This window comes from Lepisosteus oculatus, chromosome 7 (genome assembly GCF_040954835.1).
Source record: "Lepisosteus oculatus isolate fLepOcu1 chromosome 7, fLepOcu1.hap2, whole genome shotgun sequence".
Lineage (NCBI taxonomy): Eukaryota > Metazoa > Chordata > Actinopteri > Semionotiformes > Lepisosteidae > Lepisosteus > Lepisosteus oculatus.
In genome coordinates, this window is record NC_090702.1 from 47526193 (window position 1) to 47548231 (window position 22039).

A 22039-nucleotide genomic window follows, 5' to 3' on the forward strand; every position below is an offset into this window, starting at 1 on the left:
CAGTGCGATGTGGCATTGAAAATGTATTCAACTCAGATATTAATTTTTGTAGGTTTCCCAAAAGATTTGCATAAATGACTTTGATAATAGGCATGTAATCGAAAATATCTTTCTTTTAATCTCTCCTGATTAAGAAAATGTCTATTATATAAATTTCCCTTAGGAAATACAAGGTCTGGTTTTTCAAGTCCTCCCTGGAAATGAGCTACTTACAACACATGAGCAAAATAAAACCGTCTGTTGATCTGAAGCACTCAGCAAGACACTTCTGAAATAATTATTTCAAAGGCTCAAATAATAGAAATGCTGAGAATGTATTGGTTAAAAACTTCAGAAAACACCCATCCAATTTCTAACCACTTTCTGCAATACAGGATCTTGGGAGCCAGAACCTATCCCAGCAAGCAATACGCGCAAGGCAAGGTATAACCTCAACAGGACACCAGTCCATCACAAGGCTCACGCTGACACGGACACACACACTCTCAGACCGGGGGCAATTTTCCTAGAAGTAAATCAATCCCCAGTATGTCTTTGGACTGTGGCAGGAAACCAGAGCACCTGGAGGAAACTCATGTCAACACTGGGAGTACATACAGACTCCACGCAGACAACAGGGATAGATAAGATAAGATCACTATTAGCCATACACAATTTCTCGCATTAGGAATTTGTCTTTTCACATACCCCAGCTTGCTCTCCATGAGACACACAGACACAGACAGGGAGAGAGAAGCTTGGGGTCAGAGCGCAGGGTCTGCCATTTATATGGCGCCCTTGGAGCAGCTGGGATTAAGGGCCTTCCTCTGCCGGCCACTGAGATTTGAACCGGCAACCTTCCAGCCACAGGCGCAGATCCTTAGCCACAGAGCCACCGCTCCGCCCCCTAAGGTCAAGTACATTGCAGCAGCCATATCACCCTGCAACTCACAACTGGCAACCCACTGAAGCTCAGCAGGTGTGAGCCTGGTCAGTACCTGGATGGGAGACCTCCTGGGAAAAACTAAGGTTGCTGCTGGAAGAGGTGTTAGTGGGGCCAGCAGGGGGCACTCACCCTGTGGTCCATATGGGTCCTAATACCCCAGTATAGTGATGGGGACACTATACTGTAAACAGGCGCCGTCCTTCGGATGAGATGTAAAACCGAGGTCCTGACTCTCTGTGGTCATTAAAAATCCCAGGGCGCTTCTCGAAAAGAGTAGGGGTGTAACCCCGGTGTCCTGGCCAAATTTCCAATTGGCCCTTACCAATCATGGCCTCCTAATAATCCCCCTCTATGAATTGGCTTCATTACTCTCTGCTCTCCTCCCCACTGAGAGCTGGTGTGTGGGGAGTGTTCTGGCGCACTATGGCTGCTGTCGCATCATCCAGGTGGGGCTGCACACTGGTGGTGGTGGAGGGGAGTCCCCATCACCTGTAAAGCGCTTTGAGTGGAGTGTCCAGAAAAAGCCCTATATAAGTGTAAGCAATTATTATTATTATTATTACATTGGTTTTTTTTTCCCTTCTTTTGTCGTTTTGGGGTTGAAAACGTGAGTAAGGAGTTTTAGGATGTTCTAATTTTTAATTCTTGCTCTTTTTGTTATGGGGGATGGGAGCTGGAGGATTATGAACCGGCAACCTTCCAGCCACAGGTGCAGATCCTTAGCCACAGTGCCACCTCTCCACCCCCATAGAACCCCAAGAACTGAACCCAGGGCCAAAGCCACTTAACCACTGCTCCACTGTGCCACCCTTTCATAAATCATGTATTCATTTATTTGAACAGAGTTCTGCCATACTATCTAGCATGTTGGGTAATAATCTAATTTTGTGTTATAAATGTACTGTACATCACCATTCCATTCCCATTTCTTGCAATTTGCTTAATCATTTTTTGCATACATGTACAGTAGGTGAGCTTTATTCTTTTGTTAAGAAAAAGTGGGTGTCACTGGACCCATGGATTCACCTTCTATTCAAATGTAAATGTTAAGACAACATTCACTGTTATTCTTTTGGAAAGGACAGCTTGAAAGCCAGTAGGGAAAGGTTGATCTGATAGTGAAAAGATCACCTCCCTGATTGTCATACCTGTTTTATAGTACAGACTCCTCTTATTTCTGTCAACTATTCTACAGCTTGGAGTGGCAGGTTCAATGTTATATGTCAGCGATCTGTTATCCAATATTCGCATATTTCTAGACAGCACTGTACAGTATATATCCCTATTAGACTCACATCCCTGAAGGTATACAAGCAAGATGAGAAATAACAGCAGTCTGTGTATATGTGTTTTTTATGGGGAGTGAAAAGAAATAAACATACCGTACAGTACTTAATAATCAAACATTCACAGTGATCCTCAATATTACCAATGCCCTAGTTTCAAAGAGTCGTGTTTAGTTTTAAACCAGGGGAGGAAAATTCTGGTCCTGGAGGTCTTGTGTGAGTCTACAGGTTTTTATTCCACCTCAGCTTTGTTTAACTGGGCCAATGTCGCAGCTTCTTCCAGCTCTTGCTGGTACTGTTGCTTGTACTGTTCATGTTGAAATCTGTAAGGCAACTACTGTATCTAATATTTTTCACTTGTATACCAGATAAGATCATAGCTGTGCTGCTTTGTCGATACTCTAAGGTCATGTGGTTTAAACGTGTTTTTTAAAAAAAAGGAAAGTCATGAAAATAGGTCAAATTTAAAATAAAACATGCTCGTTAGTAAAAACAGTTTATTTTACAGTTCATCGGATGCTTTGATTATACCATAAATTCCCTTGAATGAAAACATCAGTAAAATAGCAGAAAAGATTACTTAAAATCGTAACAATAGCATTGTGTGTTACAGACTTCACTACCAGTGCTGTCAGTCAGTTAATACAATTTAATTCACTTGCTTCCTCAGTGCACTTCAAATCTTTTGATGGTGGAAGCAGTATTTGAAAATTATATTTTGGTGTGAACTAAACTATATATTTTTGGCTTAAAAGAACACAAGGCTGATGTTGTACTTGCCAAAATGGAAAAATGAAAACTGAATGAAAGTACAACAGCAGAAGAGGGTTATTTGTGGTTAAAAATAATTAATATATTTAAGTTATGATATCATTAAAACATCTAAAGCCATTCTGAGCTTAGTTTAATGAGCAATAACAATAAAACACAACTCAAATGTTTTTGTTTCTAAAATGTAATCATTTAATATGCAATGATTGTTTATTTGACTTCTTTGTTATTTCATGAGGAACAATGATAGCAAAACAGAAAATGAATGATATTATGTTTATTTAAAAGGTTAGGCAGAATGAGATTTGGCTTAACCTACTTGGCTGAGGGCAAGCCCCCCGGCAGTAGAGCGAGGAGGCTGGGACCCCCCGCAGAGTATAATTAACCAAGCAGCAGCTGCAGAGGTGGAGAAGAGATGGAGGAGAGATGCAAAGGAAAATGAATGTGAGGAGGAGAGAGGATTATGGTGGTTTTTATAGCATTTTTGGAAGTGATGTCACAGAGGATGACAAGTAGGAGCAGCAAAGGTGAAGGGGAATCTGGTTGCCTCGTTCCTCCCAAAACCTTCATACAAACTCCATTTGCAGTTATTGGCTTTACAAATTTCTTACAATTTACAAACAAAACAGCCCCCTAAGATGAGGCTCGATTTGTTTTCTTATTTATTACTTTCCAAAGCAAAAAGGTGACAGTCGCAGAGCTTTGTCTACAGAGCCAAAACAACAGTGGCAAACCAACAACCCATTAGACCATTCAGACAGAAATCAACTTACTATATCTACACCAGGAGTTAAATAAAAACGTAGCATTGGTCACGGTTCAAAAAAAGAAACATTGTTTTTGATTGCATGGACAGTGCCCTACAAAAGTATTTGGACAACAAAGTCAAAAATTATTTCTGCTTTACGGTCAAGCAATTTGTACATGTCATCAAAGCAGTATCATAAATGAAGTACAATACAAATGTACTTTCTGCTTTGGGAGTAATTCCCCTACAGATTTGATCATACTGGAACAAAAACATATTTTGTGTTCTACACACTGATTTCAATTGTAATGGAACATCTTCCACCAGTCCAACCATCCATCCATTTTCTAAGCACTTGATTCAACACACGGTGGTGGGAGGGGACACTTTCACTTTAAGTAAATTTCAGAATGTAGAAGTCAGAATTTGGTATCATATTCCCATGAAGCAATAAGTGTGATCCACCGAGCTCATCACAATCATTTTGAGTTCTTCCCTTTTCTTGGGGAGTTCTGACTTCAGTGTTTTTCAGAATGCAAAACGCATGCTCAATTAGATTTAAATCTGGAGATGGACTTTGCCAGCCTCATCTTTACCATTTTTTTTCTCCTGATGATTGTTGTTGGCTATGGCAATGCTGCATGGTGAGGCTCTACCCAAAACTTAAGGAAGCATTTTATTTTCCTCAGAAAATTGCTTTAGCAAATATCCATAAGCATGTTCCTGTACAGTATATTTCAGAAATCATTCTACTGCTATCATTAGTTGCATCATCAATAAAAATGTGTGAGCCAGTAACAGATGTGACCATGCATGCCCGAACCATAATAATACCTCCACCATGCTTCACAGATGAGGATGTGTTCTTTGGAGAATACAACGCTTTCAAAGTTTAAGCTTCAAAATAGCCTGTTTTCTTTAAAAGAAAGTTCCTTGGTTTTCATTTTGACTTTTCACTAAGGACTAAAAAACTAAAGTCAAAGCAAGACAAGCAGACCCGTGTTAGAATGTTCATAGCTCTTTTACAAGTGCTTAATTACCTAACAACAAATACCTAATAACAAGAGACACCTGTCAGCCACTTGTGCCAAAATGTTTGCTTCTTCAAAATAATGAGGCTCAGCTCTATTACTATCTTTATTTGACCCAGAAGGATAGAACTGAATTTGCTAATAAAATATCCTTGGAAGAGAACTTACTGTATGAGTCATGTTTTTGAAAGTAAAATGCTTATTGGATTTCATAATGAAGATTGCAATTTAGCCTTCACTCTCCCAATACTGTTTGAGGGCACTGTACCAATCCCTATTCTACAAAACATAACAGACAAAAAATGCTAAGTAAGCTGTGAACCTAAATAAAGTGAATTTGTTTATATTTAAGTGTTCTTGAATCTGAAAAAATAAAGGAATTATACATACTGTAGCGGTGAGGCTTAAATATAAGGCAGAATTAAGTGTTCTGAGCCTTCCCAAATGAGGCCCCATTTCTCTGTTCATCTCTGTGGTGCAGCCACAGAGAAACCATTCATGCAAGATGTTTTCTTTTGATAAGGACAGCTCCCAAAGGGGGATGCACTTAGCTAAGCCTGGCTATCATGATCAATGGTCATCCATTGGCGCCTATCTGTCTAGGGAGTGCCAGTTGGACATCTGGACTGCATTACTAAGTGTCAGGAGTAAGTGACTCATATCTCACCTTGATCAACCAATCAGGGACTGGTAGGGCCGAGTAACCCACGTGGGACTCTGATGCCCATGGAACTTTCAGCCAATCAATGAGCTGAAGTTCCTCCAGGTAAAAACAGGCAACGCAGAGAGCCTGGGAGATTCAGATTGAGATTCAGATACAGATTCAACAATTCTAAAGGGAATTCAAAGGAGAATCCCAAGGGCAGGACATTCTCGCAGCGCGCCTCCTGACCATCCTGAGACTCAGCCCGGACAACCACGGAACGGCCAGTGTGTCCGAGTGCCAGAACTTTCCTTTGTTCTAAGAGTCTAGAGTGGAGGTTGCCAGAGAGTAACCAGCAGCAGGCCTCGTGAACAGGTCGGAACTGTGGACAGCTGAATCACTATTCAGAACTAGCTCTTCATCATAAACGAACTGGTCCTCTTCCTGACTTGCTGGGACCCACAGTCATCTTTTCTCCTGTGCACAAACTGTGCTAGTTAAACAACACCAACTAGCCGGTCAGTGAGCATCAGCAGCGCACCGTCGCAAGCCGCACAGCACAGCCTGGCACGGAGCCAGAGAGCGCGGATTGGACAGCAACAGCCTGCAACTGTTTCTTTGTGCCCGCAGGAGATCTGAATCCATCAAAAGAATCAACTTTGTGATTTACTGCTACAATTAATAATTGTCTCAGTAAATGCCCAAACCCTACAGAACTGGTGCCTTCAGAGAGCCACTATGATTACATATTTGGCGTCCCTGAACCGGTTTTCCCTACATTACTATACACAAATGTTATAAAGTTACCCTTATTATAATTACCTGAAGCATGACATTGGAGGTGCAAAACAGGAAATAGGCTAAACAGAAGTACAGTATGCAGTATGTACTTGAAATAAACACACTAAATATTAAGAAATAATAACCGCATACATCTAAGGATTATTCAAGGAGAAGATTACTTCAAGGGGAAGTATAAGATTTGAAAGACAGCATAACATTTTACACCTTAATGCTTTATTGATTGGAAATGAAAAGCAAACAAAACCTTTGACTTAAATTGAAGCAGAATGGAGCAGGATTGTGCTGCCTTCCGGGCAGAAAACAGAGCACCCAGCTGACAGCTAGCCAGGTACGGACTGACATAACCTGACCAAAAAAAACAAATTAAGTGTTTAACAAAATGCAATGGTGAAAGCCTGGCTTGATTAGGCCACTGATGCAGCTCAAAGAAAGACTCTCTGGGCTGATCATCTCAGTGAAACACTACAATATGTGTCTACCCGCTGCCTGTTCTGTCTCATCAGCAGCTAGACGTGGAGTGAATGATCAGGGTCCAGCTGTATTTTTAGACGTTGACGTGAGAGTCGAATGACCCCACAGCAGCTGCTGGTGACAGCAGACTGCTGAGAGTTGCACCTGGGGTCTCGGGTCTCCAAGGTCTCATCACACCATTCTAGGCAATTCCCTGCCTATGCCCCCAGGTCTGCGGTGCCTCTTCGGCCTTCGCTGTGAGCCGCTAAAAATAAGAAAGCTTCCAGCTGCCCAGACTATCTTAGCAAAAAGATTCCTATCGTGAAAGCATATCATTTGTCAATGAAGACTTGAATTTCCCTTGTTCTTAAACTAGCTGATTGAATGTTACATCAAATGTCTTGGATTATCTGTTAAACAGAAGTGGATGAAGACACCTCTGGCCATTTGCAGCATTTTAAGGCTGCAAAAAGAAGCCTGAATTCAACTCGTCAGAAATTCAGGGGAATATGTTATTTGTTTATAGCTTTAAAAGGGACAAAGACACTAATCATGTCTTTCTACATTGCTATAAATACTGTGTAAGTCAGGCCTTTTTCCCTCTGATCACTTCTCAGCAAGCTTCCCCCATCCCCACTGAACCCCCTGTGCTGTAGTCTCTGGGTTCACCTTACTCAGGGCTGGGGAGATTGGGTAAACATCTTGCTTGAATAGCCAAGTGTCACCTTTGACCAACTGGGTTAATGCAAAAGATATTCAAAAAAGCATTCATTCAATACAGGGTTTGCCCGATAGTCCTGAATGTATTTAAACATATCTGTGTATATTTTTCTTAGTAAGTTATTTCATGGTAACTTACTTCACTTACCATTCCTGTGGGTCCTTCCGTAGCCCTAAGGTGTGTTATAATCCTTAAAATCTCAATGTAATTCTCTGGGCAAAACATTGCTTGTCCACAAAAACTCCAACCTTGCAAAAGATCCAAGCCTACAGCAGAACCAACAGGCCTATCCTTTTCTACAATGCAACAGCAGAAATGTTTCCCTTGACCTGTACGAACAAAGATTTCAAAGGATTTCAACAATTACAGAGGAACTGAAGAAGAAAAAGTTGAAGACTAACACCATAGCTGTTACAGCAGACCAAAATACTAAGTGTAAGTTTTACAACACGGTTCAAATAGTGAAATACACTCAATATGGAGAATCAATCATTTTGTTACTGGAAAGGCACAGGAATGCTGCTTAATGATTTTCAATTAACTGATTAGACCTAATTGATGTAGTGTTCACAAAGGTCTTACACTGCATTTTCTACAGTCATGGTGGAAGATTTGGAGTAAGTTTAATGATCCCTTTGGGACTGTGTGACAAAGTGCATATAATCTTATTACAGGTTTCAAGAGTCAGAAATGGACAATTTTAGATACATAAAACTCTGGCAATAAATTTCAATTTCTGAATTGTAGGTACAACTTTTAGTAGGCTCTGCTGACCATCCCAATGAGTTTACATATTCAGAGATTTCTGCAATTTAATGGTTGTCTGTTAGAGTAATCACAAGCTCTAATTACAATTCCCAGCACTGAAGTTACACGGTTATCAAGAGTACAGCAGTGTAAGTTGAAACAACTGATATATCAGGAATTCCAAGTAATTTTGACACCACATGTCCATGCAACGTAGCCTTACAAAGCTGGCAAAAGTGAACTAAATTAGTTGCATTGTAGTTGTTGGATTTCAGGAGCCAAAAAAGATTCAACCTTCTTACAATAAGCTCTGTGATATTACAATGTAATTATTGATTTCGTGGTCTTAACATGCATGCCCTAAAGGACTTAGTTAATGACTTAGAAGCTGACTGACTGAACTAATCTCCCATTTGCAAAATCACTGAAACATAAGAGAGACCTAAAAATTCATGCAGATCTTTGATCTGTAATCTACACCAAAGGAGCAAACAAAGTGACTGCAATATCACTGTGATAGAAACAGCAATCACCAGTTTAAAAAGTGCAACTCCCCAAGGAGCAGGGATACCATACATTTATTTGATCATGTAAAGAAACAAAATCTGTTTTCTTTGAGTCCAGGTATCTCAAAGGGGTTGTCACTTGGTAGAAGGCCAGAGTGGAGCTTAAGAAGAAGTCTAAATGATGTATCATGCCTAAATATGCTATTTATCAAGTCCCATTTTCTGCATGAATAGAGACAAACAAATCTGGTTTAGGGTTTGAACCTTTCTTTTTTTCAATTTTTCTTTCTTCTTTGTATGCTGTATCAGATAATTATCAATAAAATGACATACAATAGACACGTTTATTTGAGTAAACGTAATCTAAATTACAGCAATTCTTTTAGAGATTCAGCCATTTGTATTGCCACAGGTTGCAATTTGACTATTTAAAATACATTTCTTAAGACAATTCATATTAAATCTCCTATAGTATGTCATTATATTTGACTGTCCAATATAATTTATGCCCAGAAACAAAGTCTGCTTAATATGTGTTAAAGGAATATTCTGTGTTGCCATAACAACCTCTCGTGTTTTGCCTCATTAAAAGTAGGTAGTTATTAAAAACCCTTCCTCTTTCTGTCAAAGAGATAGGATCCTCTATTATACAACGGAAGAACAAGCAGAGCTATGTGACTTTCTCACTTTCCCTGTCAGCTCTGATAGCATAAAGGAAGACACTTACTTCTTTTTATTTAAAAAAAGGCCAGACATGCTTTTAAAAAGCTAATTAAGGTGCACTGTCACAAGGCAAAAGATAGGTATGTTTTCAATGCAAATTAGGTCTTACCAGGATGTGCTGATTTCATTCTTTAAATTCAGCCTAATTATGTATTATTAATAAGAAGAAAATATTATATAACCATTGCCGACAGCTGAAAAATGCTAAGTTAGTGCAACATATAGAGATATCACATCAGATAAAAACAAAATCAAATTAAAATTACATCTAATAGGGTTTATCGTGCACAGTTTCACTTTGTTTGATTACATTTCACTCTACGTACACCTTACACAAAATTCTTTTGTAGGCAAAACTATTTTTAAAAGATATGCATGACTGCACTAACACTGAGCTGCTTATACAGTCTCCAATTACTTTTCCTAGTTGTGCCACCCCGTGTGGAACAGCCAGCTGTCACTCTAACCCGATAACTGCTCCAACCCAGCTATGGCCAAATGTAATCTGAGACAAGTCCACTGCCACTCATCATCCTAAAATGAATCGTGGGATGGAAACAACGGGGCCTCTGTGCCAGTCTTAGGAGGCACACAGATAGAGCCCAGCTGCGCAGGAGTCTGACCACACACAGGAAAGACTGCTGTTGCGACTGGCTAATGTCATAACCTGTATTGTGTCCAGGCTATTGAACTTCATCTGCTCATCTATTGACAGCATGTTGCACTAATGTACTTTTTGGACACTGCATTAATATACTGTTTATACTGTGGTATATACATAATTTATTGTTTTACAGTGACTATTAGCATATTTTGTACACACCTAACTCTATTTTATTTTGTATTGCTGTACTTATTTTAATTTTTAGTCTATTCTGATGTCTGTTTTTGCATGTCTTGGGCTGGGCTGCTGTAACACCTCAATTTCCCTTCGGGATCAATAAAGTCTTATCTATCTATATAAACAAAACTGCAAGCAGGGGTGCTTTCTGGGGCAGACGCACCTTAATCCCATACCATCCGTTTATAATGAGTTACTGTACCTTCAGATCGACCTCCAGATTCTTCAAATGCTGCATGTAATTTACCAACATTTTTTGTGCCTCCCGTGTTAGCAATTTTTTAATTTTCTTCTAGTTTTTTTTTAAAATGCACGGACATTTGTTATCCCAGTTGTTAATATGATAATATGTAGAGTAGCTCGATTACTTCAGCGGGAAATGAGGAATGAGTGATAATTGTTGAAAGCAAGGGCAAGCTCACTGGATCACTGGATCACAAATTTAAAGGTGAACAAACAATGATTCCTAATTATACTGTACTTACACCTGTGGAGGGGCCAGTGGAAACATACATTAATAGGGAAAATCATTTGGGTACGGCTTTGCACATTCTCTCTAAGCCACTTTATTAAACCATCTTTGACATGAATTTCTGCCAAATGCATATGTTTTCCAGTCAATTTGATTATTTCAGTAAAAAGACAAAAGCTCATAATTATGTAGACCTTCAGTACTAGATGAAGATGTATCAGGAAGCTGTACAGGAATTATTCATCATCCACAAATCAAAAATTATACACACTGTTTCTTAATTATTTCAGCAATTACCATACATGACAACTTAACAAATGTGTTTTTCTGAAAAAATACATATTGAGACATTAATCTTATCTTGGTCTTAATGTACTGTTTCATACTGAAGGAGCATTCTCAACAAACTATTTTTGTCCTTAGGTTTTACGGATGGAATATGCTCAGAGGTAAGATAAAAATATTCTAGTACAGACAAATGTAAATGTTCCTGTATTAAAACCCAAATGTAATGAAGATCAAAGAATTTTATGGATCTGAAAATTAAAAAAAAATGAAAAAAGAGCCAATTCACAACATTTAGGCTTTTTACTTCAATGAAACACTAGAAAATAGATTCGATTCAGAACTGTAATTAATTCTCCTATCACCCCACGTCCATGCAAAACGAACAGGTGTAAATTAAAAATATTGAAGGAGATATTTTGCAAATGGAAAAACTGTCATCCTACCCTGTTCATTGAATTAAAGCTGTCATAAATTCAGTTTACTGATCCTCTTCTACTTAGTCCAGCACCTCATACATTATTTATCAAACACAAATGTCGAGGCGGTGATTAAGATGTTTTCAACCTTGCATGAGGCCAATTCATCATAATATTCCATGCAAATTAAAAAAATGGAAAAAGGGAAAGGTATATATATGCACATGCATTCTTTGTATTTTGAGACTACTTCATCTGACAGTGCAGCACGTTAAAAAGGAAATGCAGAAATTGTATGAAAGTTGGCTTTCATTCTATTCAAATTTTTCTCTGGTTCATAACACAATAAGTCTTATTTTCCATATTACAGTATGTAAAGGATAAAAAAAATATAGTTTTGCAATGTATTTGAATACAGTATATATACTGTATATACACTTTTAGGTGTATTTTCTATATTTTTATATATGTCAGAGTAATCACAATAATGTTTCTCCATCAACTGTCAAAAAATCTGATTTCAATTCACATGCCATAAGGGCAGTATTTGACGATACTTAAACATTTGTGTTAAACATGCATTACTGTGTGCAAACGTTATAGACATCTTAGATACAATCAACTGTACAATGTACGTTATGAGCATCAACATTCAGAGCTACAATAGTGATTCATAGTATTACAGTATAACATATTTGGTTATTAATAAAACATGCGATTTATTATTCAAATTCCTCAGAATCTTAAAATAACTTGATCACAATAACTTTTACAAGACCAGCCAATATGGTGTATTGCTGTAGCTATACCATCACATTTACCCATAAAATATATTTGGTCCATAGTTAGTAGTTTCTCATCATTAAGAATATTTATACATCTAGACATCTGTAAAGCTAACAGACTCTTTGTGATACAAAATATGAATCTATGAGGAATCACTATTAGCTAAAAATCAAAAGGTTTACAATTTCAAATTAAAATTGCCATAGAAAAATGTGCTTCTGCCTAAAGAAGGAAAATATTGAGTAAATAAAGTACAATCACAATACAATATTTAAGACTTGCACAATAGTGCTGATAAGTTATTTCCATTATAGAAGATTGCAGTACTTTTAAGCACGATTAATAAAGCAATCTCCATATTTACATAACAAATGATGTGCTTCAATTCAATGCACACATTTATTAGTTTACTTATGAGGTTCATGCTACAAGAAGGTAAGATAGTTTACACTACTTTAAGAAGTTTCCTGTAGTACAAGCATATTTCACCATTTACAGTATGTTACAGAGGTAGTAGCTTTCACTTCAGTTTTGTGTAATACCGCCTTATAACAAATCTATTAAAATATGTTCTCTTGTGGCTGTGAAAGTTCAGTACAGTAAGCATTGCAGGTAGCCTAATCACTACAGTTTATACTTAAAAGAATCATATTACTGACCATCTTATCTATCTGGAGAGTGAAATTTTTTCTTACCGAAACAGATCTTAAATGTTTCCTTTGAATTAGCAGTTTTGTCAGCAAGAAGCCCATTCTCGAGAGATGCTGAAAAGCTGTTTGATTCTCTTGCAAGGTGAAGGACCAACCAAACAAGAAACCTCAAAGGATGACACCGAGGAAAGACTATAATTGAGTCATCACTGTCTTAAACACCTGCTGCAGAAGGTCTTCTGAATTCCCTTAGAACTAAGGACAGTAAAGGCTACCATGTCTGTGTTACTACTGTATATGACATTCATTTTCCAGACTGCTAATCTTATCAATGACAGAACTAAAACAATAAGAGCTGCATTGTTACCATTACCAATTATATACTACATTTTGTTTTTCAGCATGAGTTTCAAAATGACTAAAATATTCCTTCTTCATATTCCCCGCAGTATCACCGTGCTTCAAAAATTTTGAGATTCATTAATTTGTACAGTCATTAAAACATTTATTTAAACAAAATGCTCAAATGAATCAGCTTTATAGTGTTTTTTTCTGTCTCCATACTGGCTGGTTATCTATTATGCTTTCATATCCCAGGGGGTTTGAGATCGGCAGAAAGAGTAAACCCATCACTGAATTTCAAGAAGCAGGTTTTTCACTAGAATATTCCAAGTAATGGAGAAGCAATCCAATTACTCTTCACTCATTACATCACAGTCCTTTGTCTGGAAAGACGAGGGGCTGTGAGGTGGGATTAAATCACTGCTTTTGGCAGGGACCCAAGAAGAAGATTAAATACGTTCTGGTACATGAATCTGTTCACCACATAAAACATCTTGGAAGAATCAGCAACTGCATTACCGTAAAACCAGCATCTACAATGAAAATTTATTAGCAGATTTGTTACAGCTATGGTAGATAGGATTAACATTTAAAAAAAAAACAGTTTTAAAGATAGATTTATGGATGAGAAAAATCAAGCCCTATTCTGAGGGGTTTTGTGTTTTCTTTGTAAATGCATTAATTTTTTGACAGGTGTGTCTGTGTTTCCGTGCATTATTATCAGTAAGGCAGAACAGGACATCCAATAGCACACAAACTACCCCTCTGTTATCTGGAAGTCTATCCTGGATGCACAGTGTGCAGAACTGGACGGTTCACCTACAGTGCACATACTCTACACACACACAGGCAATATTTTGAGGAACTAGTTAAGGTGGGAGATACCAAAGCACTTGGAAAAAGCCCCTTGAGAACAAGGACGAGAATACTGTACAGTATGTAGTCGTCACAGCAGTTCGTGAGTGAACAGCAGTGAAGGGGCAGTTCTACCAACCAACATACTGTACCTCTGGGTTAAACCGTACTGGCAAACTAAATTGGAATAAGTTAAATATTCATATTCTATATCATTCAAATCTGCTTACACTTAACCAAATAATCCTTTTCCCATTAGCTTGCTGCTTTTATATAATCAGTGTAGCATTATCCAAAAGTAAAGCACTTGTGTTAAACCACTTCATGTTTAAGCATTATGAAGCTAAACTAGTCTAAATTACACAATATAATACTACCAATAAGGATTCTGCTTCAGTCTGTCATTAACCAGCCCCAAGAGAACCGCCTTCTAAAGCTAGAACTCTTATTCATACTTCAACAAAAATAGCACAAAATCAGACGTCACATACTTTGTTTTGGAAAAAAAAAATACTTACTGTAAATATAACCCAGATCCCCACTTTACCGAAAGCAAACAGACACTGAACCGTAAAGAGATCTCCAGAATATTGTTGAAATGCCGTCTAAAACAACTGTGAAATACTGTAGTATATTTTGTTGAGGACAAACATGCTATTAATATATGTACTTTTAATTGCCTCTGAATTCTAGTTAAGCTATGTACATTGCTATGTATTGCTAACAAAAGGACCACTTAAATACTAAGCTAATTAATTGAACTATACATTATCTACTTATATTTGTGTATAATATACAATTAAATACAACCTGTTATTTTCTTTCTTGCATATTACTAAAATATCAATATTAATGTGCTTGTACACTAACAGTTAAATTACCAATAATAACACAGTTTTTAGATATATTTCAAAGTGTAAATTGGGTGTGTAGCAGTGTGTTTAATAGCAACCTGCTGCTGCATTTATATCCTAGTTTAGAATTTTCCCCAATACAGCTGCCTGTATGGTGTCAACTATTCCACACTGACCTGGTAGTCCAGCACTCTTGGTGTTCTACTGTGCATTCATTAAATGTTTCTCTCCTGGGAGCAGGCAGCAATATCATTTGAAATGGGAGTCAGAGGGTCAGCTTTAGCTCTTGTAGTCTAATCAGTGGTCTGACAGGAGTGGAAGAGTTCTCTGTTCACCAGCTTTCAATCACATCTCAACATCTCCTGGGTCAAAGCAGGCCTTCATATTAGTTGCTGTAAAAGCACGGCAAACTCGAGATAATCCATCCATCCTTTATCAGAAAGCTGTTTATTCCTGGTAAAGGTTGATGCAAACCAGAGCATAGGATGTAAGGGGGTGACTAAACCCTAGACAGCAGAACTGTAACTAACAATGCAGAGACAATCCGCATAAGATTAAAGGAAAGTATAAAACACTGTAGGTCTTTCACTCATCTTGATTGCATTGGAAGTGCACTTTTCCTTGTGTACAGTATGTTCCTATTGAGGGTGAATGGTTCTCTCTCATTTGTAACCTTTTCTTTTGATTCGTCCCAGATCAATGCTTATTTTTTCCCCGTTCCTCTTTCCTGTACAATTCCATTGGTTTAACGTGCCTCTTAAGACTCGTGTGCAGATCTTTTGTTTCGGTTCACGGGGGGAACTATGTTCGCATGTAAGCATGGAAGAAGCAGAAGGTAATCCTTCATGATAAAAGGTGAAATACTGTAGAAAGGAATGAAGCCCAAAGAAGAACGACCAAAACATTGTACTTTTCTTCTTTCTTTCACCTCCACCTGCATTGTTTCATTTACCTTAATAAGGGAGCAAAATAAATGTGTTTTGAATAAATACTGTACATTTAAAACCAGCCATATACAGTACACTTAAGAAGCAAAGTAATTTTTTTTCTCAACTTTGGAAAGTTAAAAGATGGCAACCTATATTTTATATGGGATGGGAATAATGGATCATGTCATTTTGTAGATCGGTGGACCTCATCAAGTCAGAATGTTATACAGAAATTCTTAAACTAGAAGCTCTATACTCTATACTGAACAGCAAGGAGGCTTTTTCTCCCTATTTTCAGTGTGCAATTAACTTTTATTTGCCCATTTGCAACTCAAATGCTGACACAGCTTCTCACTTGAACTTTATACTTAAGTAAATTCTTGTTTAGTATATTTGGCAGGTAATCATGATCTAGAGATGTCTATCAACTACAATTTTACAATGTTTCAGACGTGTTTATCAAGTATACATATCTTCTAATAGATGAGAATATTCGTTTGTGCAATGTTAACATAAAACCAATGAACAATATTTATATGTACTGTAGGTAACCATAGCCTTGTGGCTAACAGGTTCTGCTACAGTAGAAAATGCTCTGAAATGAAACTGAAGTAAATTAAAGCAATTACACATTCTTTTCATTGATGACAAACCTTATGATTAACCATCTTGAACTGTTACAACAACCATGTGCCTCACTGAAGATTATGAAGATAATAACAAACCATAAATCAATTGAAGCATAAATCCATTATTTATAAACGTAAACCTGTACTGTTCAAGATAATAATCATTTGCATTTTCAGTTGCAATCAAATACCTCAGTCATTGGTAATTTAGAGTCTGAGCATGATGTGCAATGTGTGGCTCAAATATTTTATTAACATTAAAACACATTTTTTTCAGCTCATATTTCAAATTATTATAAATACAGGTGCATGTTATTTGGTGTACCGCATGTACTGTATATTTTAATCAGGAGCAAGTTGTTAGGAACTCGCACAACTAACATACAGTAACATACAGAACAAACAAAGGCCCACATTATACTCAACATCTCTGTTGAGTCAAACCCTGCATTACAGAAATTCACTCCCAACTTTTCTCTAATGTTCTATTTCTGTTTTCTCTAAGATGAGGGTTAATATCCTAATTCGAATGCCGGAAATGAAATGCTGAGATTGTGTGTTGAGTGTGTAATACTTCCATCTTTTTCCAACGGAAAATGTTAATCTTACTTTACTGTTAGCAGCACAACTAACTATATCTACAATCTGACAAAGCAGAAAATATTCATGTACTATTGGTACTGTATATATCTTAATAGTATGTCTTATCAAAGATCAAGTTACATACAGTATGTCTGACCAATTGCATAAACAATTGAATAGCAATTCATAAAGCTTGTCTAAGAGCTGAAATTATAATAATAAATAATTTGCATTATTAATAATATGGGAAAAGACAACACCTTGGAGGGAAAAATGCAAGAATAAAGTAGAGTAATTGTTAAGATCTAGGTGTATTCAGTGTGTTATATTTATCTATATAATTTTTTTTATGTTCATGTGGCATTAATGTGCTCTCAGTTGTGACTGGTTGTTAGCTACACTGATCTCCTTACCAATGACAATTTCCTAATTACTATCAGTCTTGGAGAAATTATGAACTTCTGTTGATTGGTCTTACTGCAGAGACTCAGACGCCCTTGAATGGCACTAGGTTGCCATTGCTTGCCATGAATTATGGTCAGGTGTCTTTTCTTATCTTAAAGCTAGCTCTTCTTATACACTATGTGTTCTGTATGTATTACCCCTTAAATGGCAAAAGGTCGCAAATCACAGCAGTCATGCCACTGAAGGCCATCTTTTGTGTCAGTTTTGTTTTTTTTATTTTGGAAAACAAAACCTCGCTCAGAAAAATTACTGTTGTTCTTTCGGCTGAAAACAGATTTACTGTAGGTTTTAAAAAGGAAACTTGCAACCTAGTTATCTAAAGTTACTTAAAAGCGATACTTAAGGTGAGCACTGGTTCCTACTGTAGTACCGCTCAAATTAGTCATCTCCCAGAGCCCAAGCCACACATATCCCAACGTCAGGGATAGCACAAACAGGAAGCAATATGCTTGCACGGTTTCTGTTAGACTACTCTGAGCTGGATTTGTCCATTTTTATTTTTGTCCACGTAAATCAGTTAACATAAGCTTCTTGGGAAGCATTCCTTATGCTGCCAATCGTGTTTCCTTCTTTATTTTCTTAACAAGATTAAGAGAAATGAGAAATGGAGATTTGTGTGTGCTGTCCTGAGTGTCTAATGCCTCATTTTCCACTAATGGCATTAAGAATGAAGGCGGCACAGTGCCGCAGTGGTTTGCATTGCTGTCTCGGCAGCTCTGGGGCCTTGGGTTCATTTCCTGGGCTGCTATCTGCATGGAGTTTTAATGTTTTCCCCAGGTTCACCAGATGTTCCGGTTTCTACCCGCAGTCCTAAGACATACTGGTAGGTTAATAGGCTTCTGTTAAAATTGGTCCTGGTGTGAGTGTGTCTGTACAAGTGAGTGTGTTCTGCAATGGACTGGTGTCCCATCCAGGGTGCATCCCGCCTTGTGCTTGCTGCTTACCCGGATAGGTTCCGGCTACCCAGCGACCCTGTGTTGAATAAAGTGGTTATGTGTCGCATTTGATTTACAGTGCACTAAAATAAAACTGAATAAAATAATCTGTAAAAAAACTGGGCTTTCAGTTCACAACATGTGTTTGTTACCCTGCTCTTATTATTATTTTTATTGTACTAACAACATCAACCTGCAGAACTACTGTACAGCACAGTTTAATCAGATCAAGTGAAATCCACAGAAAGTTTGTCGTGTAAAGTGGTTTATTCAGTACTCAGCCTGTTACAGAAAATGACTGTAGGTTCCTTCCTTGGAACCTGGCTAGTGTTAAATTCTCCCAGCCTCCTGGATTTGTAGAATTCACTCCTGGCCTGTGATACTATATGGCTCTGCAGCAGTAGGTGCCCCCTGAGAGGCTACAATTACATCACACTGACAGCAGATCTGCACTTGTTACCAGACCTAGTAATAACAATATCAAATTGCATATTTCATTCCATTCGCTAATAATCTTACTCTTGTCGCCAGGTGTTTCATCATGATAAACAGTTGCGTGGTATTTCCTAGCTTTGCTGCTTTGTATGAAAAGTTTGATGCCAAAAACTAAAGGAATCCTATGCACTTCAAATGTAAATTAAAATGAACATATGGGTCACATTTACATTTAATTTTACAGAAGGCTTCTGCTGAAGGCTGTTCTTCATAATTAAACTTTATAAACTGTATTTGTAGAACCCATTGTGAAAAGGTAACTAATGAAATTTTAATGATATCCTCCATATATGAAAAATAGCTGTCTAGAACTGCAATTTGCAGAGATGTATTTGTTCCTGCTGGCAAAAGCACATTAAGTCAGGGCAGAATTTATGACATTTTTGTCCATTGTTGAATTTTTTTACCTTAGTCGTCTACGTGATACTTGATACTAAAACTATACAGTAGATTCAATGCCAGCAAAAGTCCTTGGTAGAAGTAAAACATTCTTACAAGCATTTTAATTGTGTCTCCTTTGTTTTTTTTCGAAATAGTAACAGTTTGCATTGATATGCACTGCATTGCTCTGTATTGTCAATTGCCAAATAAATACCGTTATGTCTTTTCTGATCTTAAAATTCTGATCTTAAAAACTTCATAAACCACTAATAACGTCTTTTGAAGTACTTATGCCTTAACAAAATATTTAAAATGTGTCATTGTATATACAGTATAGATAGTACACAACATTAGCAGTTTACTACAACGTCTACGTAAAGGTTTCGGCCTAGCATGAAAAACCTTGTTGTTTCAAATTATGTCTCATCTTCAGATATGTTCTTATTACTCGCTCCATTAATTTCAAACAGAAGTCATTAACAATGTGTGGTGCTGTTACTTTATGGGGTTTGGGTTGAAATCTGTGTGTGGAGTTTGCATGTTGCTAGAAAAAAAGGCTTCCAAGGGTACTCCAGTTTCTTCCTGCAGTCTGCAGCTATGCTGTTCAGATTAACCGGCACCTCTAAGCCCCTCTCCCGTTTGTGTGCCCTGTGATGGACTGTGCCGACTGGGTTGGGATCTCGCTTAATGCAACACTCTAAGGATAAAGCTGTTACAGGAAAGGGAAAGGCAAGTTTATTACTTCAATGTGCACTTTTGCTTTTTTTAACTTTCATGTCATGGACTGTAATGTGCATCTTTTTAACAGGAAAAAAAATCAATGTTTTGTGTAAAGTTGCAGAGTTACTGCTAAATGTAAAAATGATAGTATCGCTGGTGTGAAAATCTTTGTCTTCAGTCAAGATTATTTATCACCGTCTGCTTACCTGAGTTTCTACTGGGTTCAGCTACAGTACCACATATTGACAATTTAAGCTGCTGCACGGGTCCCCCTGGGACTGGGGGAGAACAGGCTGCCTGCATCAATGGCAAATCAATCTCAGTACAATCTGTCTCCAGGGTTATATTAATTAATGCTTTAAAATATGCAGACGAGTAAGTAAAAATGCACTGAGAGGTAGGCCTGAATTAGATGATTTTGGACTTATCCATTCAACCCTTAACATTAGCGCAGGGTTCACAATTAATAGGTAACATGAGAGATTGAAAAAGGATGAGTAAAACAATGTGACTTATGAGAGTGTTATGTTTTCCATTAAAATATTAAAATATACAGTACAAGGATTTGGCAAGTGCTAATTAGGCTATTCTCACACTTCCCGTCACGCACAGCATTCAAATCCAGGAGCACTGAATGTTTGCCATCATATTCTCCCGTTTGCATTTGAGCACTGCTGATGGAACTTTCTCTGCTTTCTCAGGTGCATTTGAATTTCCTGTATATGAAGTGCAATATACCCAACACAGTGTTTTCAGCATATAGAAAGAAAACTTGCTCACAGTAAATGCATTCACTATCTGCGATATATAAACTGTTTCTGTCTAACAGGTCTCCACCCCGAACAATACATATAATTAAATACATTTTTTCTGCATCTGTCTAACTCGAGGAGCAGAGTAGTGAGTAGTTCTCTGGACTCATGATTGATGGGTTTTGGGTTCATGTCCTCAATGCAGACACTGATGCTGATGTATCTGGAGTGAGGTACTGTAATTTGCTCCAATCTACCTGGCTGTATGAATGAGTATCAGTATATATTGGGGGTAGTGTCCCATTGTAGGGAGTGCTCTCTTTTCACATACCTGTGGAAACAAGGACAGGTTCAGCACTCTGTTGTGTTTCATTTATAAAGTCCTACCTATCTATCCAACTGCACAGTGAAACAAAATGTTCTAAATAAAGGTTTACGAAATAGAAAAATAAAAAAGCTACTGTTTTTTCCTGCAGCAATGACATAAATGCCATCGCTATACACTGTGGTAATTTTTCAGTTTATAAGAAAAATGAAGAATGCAGCCCAGAAATTGAAGCCCAGCTGCTCAGTTCCAGAAGCCTCATCTGTGCAGCAGGTAGAGAATGCAAAGTACCCAATTTGGAGCATCTGCCAATACCTCAGGCTGCGAAAAAGCTGTAACGATTTATTGTGCCAGGCTTTGCTGTAAGTGTTCTCCAGGGAATATCTTTTATTACAGTCTGGCTTTTAAAAAGATTGCTGTTAGGGACAATAAATCTGAGATCCACTGCAATATTAAGAACTGACGTATGTCCACTAATATAATAAGCTTTCTGATGAGATCAGTTCCATTAGGTTAGCTGATGTGGGAGTTTGTCTGGGGCTTCTGAAACCAGTAACCCCACTGGTCCAGAAAATCATTTCCAAAGAGAAAGCGCTTTCCTTAGCAACAGTCAAAGAAAATTGAAAAGTTTAAAAACTAAAAATCTATAATTGGAGCACAACACACGAAATGGAAAGTTCATCTTAACAACAAAAATGGTTTCATTTTAATCCCACATTGAAAGCAACGTGTCTCTAATTTAGGGCACCACAACACAGAACCATTAAATGCACTTTTAGAAAAAAAAATTAAACTGCAGTACCCATTAAGGATGTGCACAAACTTATGAAAAATGTCCATTTCAATTAAAAAAAGTGTCTGTCTGCCATTAAATCAGATCACACTATAATGATGTTTCCTCATCTAATACAACTGACAGTCTGACCACACACCTCAAAAGCTATGCATTATGAGCCTAACATCAGAG

General features: G+C 37.6%; 1 protein-coding gene across 10 annotated transcripts in view; it reads right to left on the minus strand.

Annotated features, from left to right (window-relative positions):
• Positions 1-22039, minus strand: part of LOC102697890 (voltage-dependent calcium channel subunit alpha-2/delta-1) — a 238143-nt gene that overhangs the window by 142736 nt on the left and 73368 nt on the right. The gene's annotated exons all lie outside the window — the stretch shown is intronic.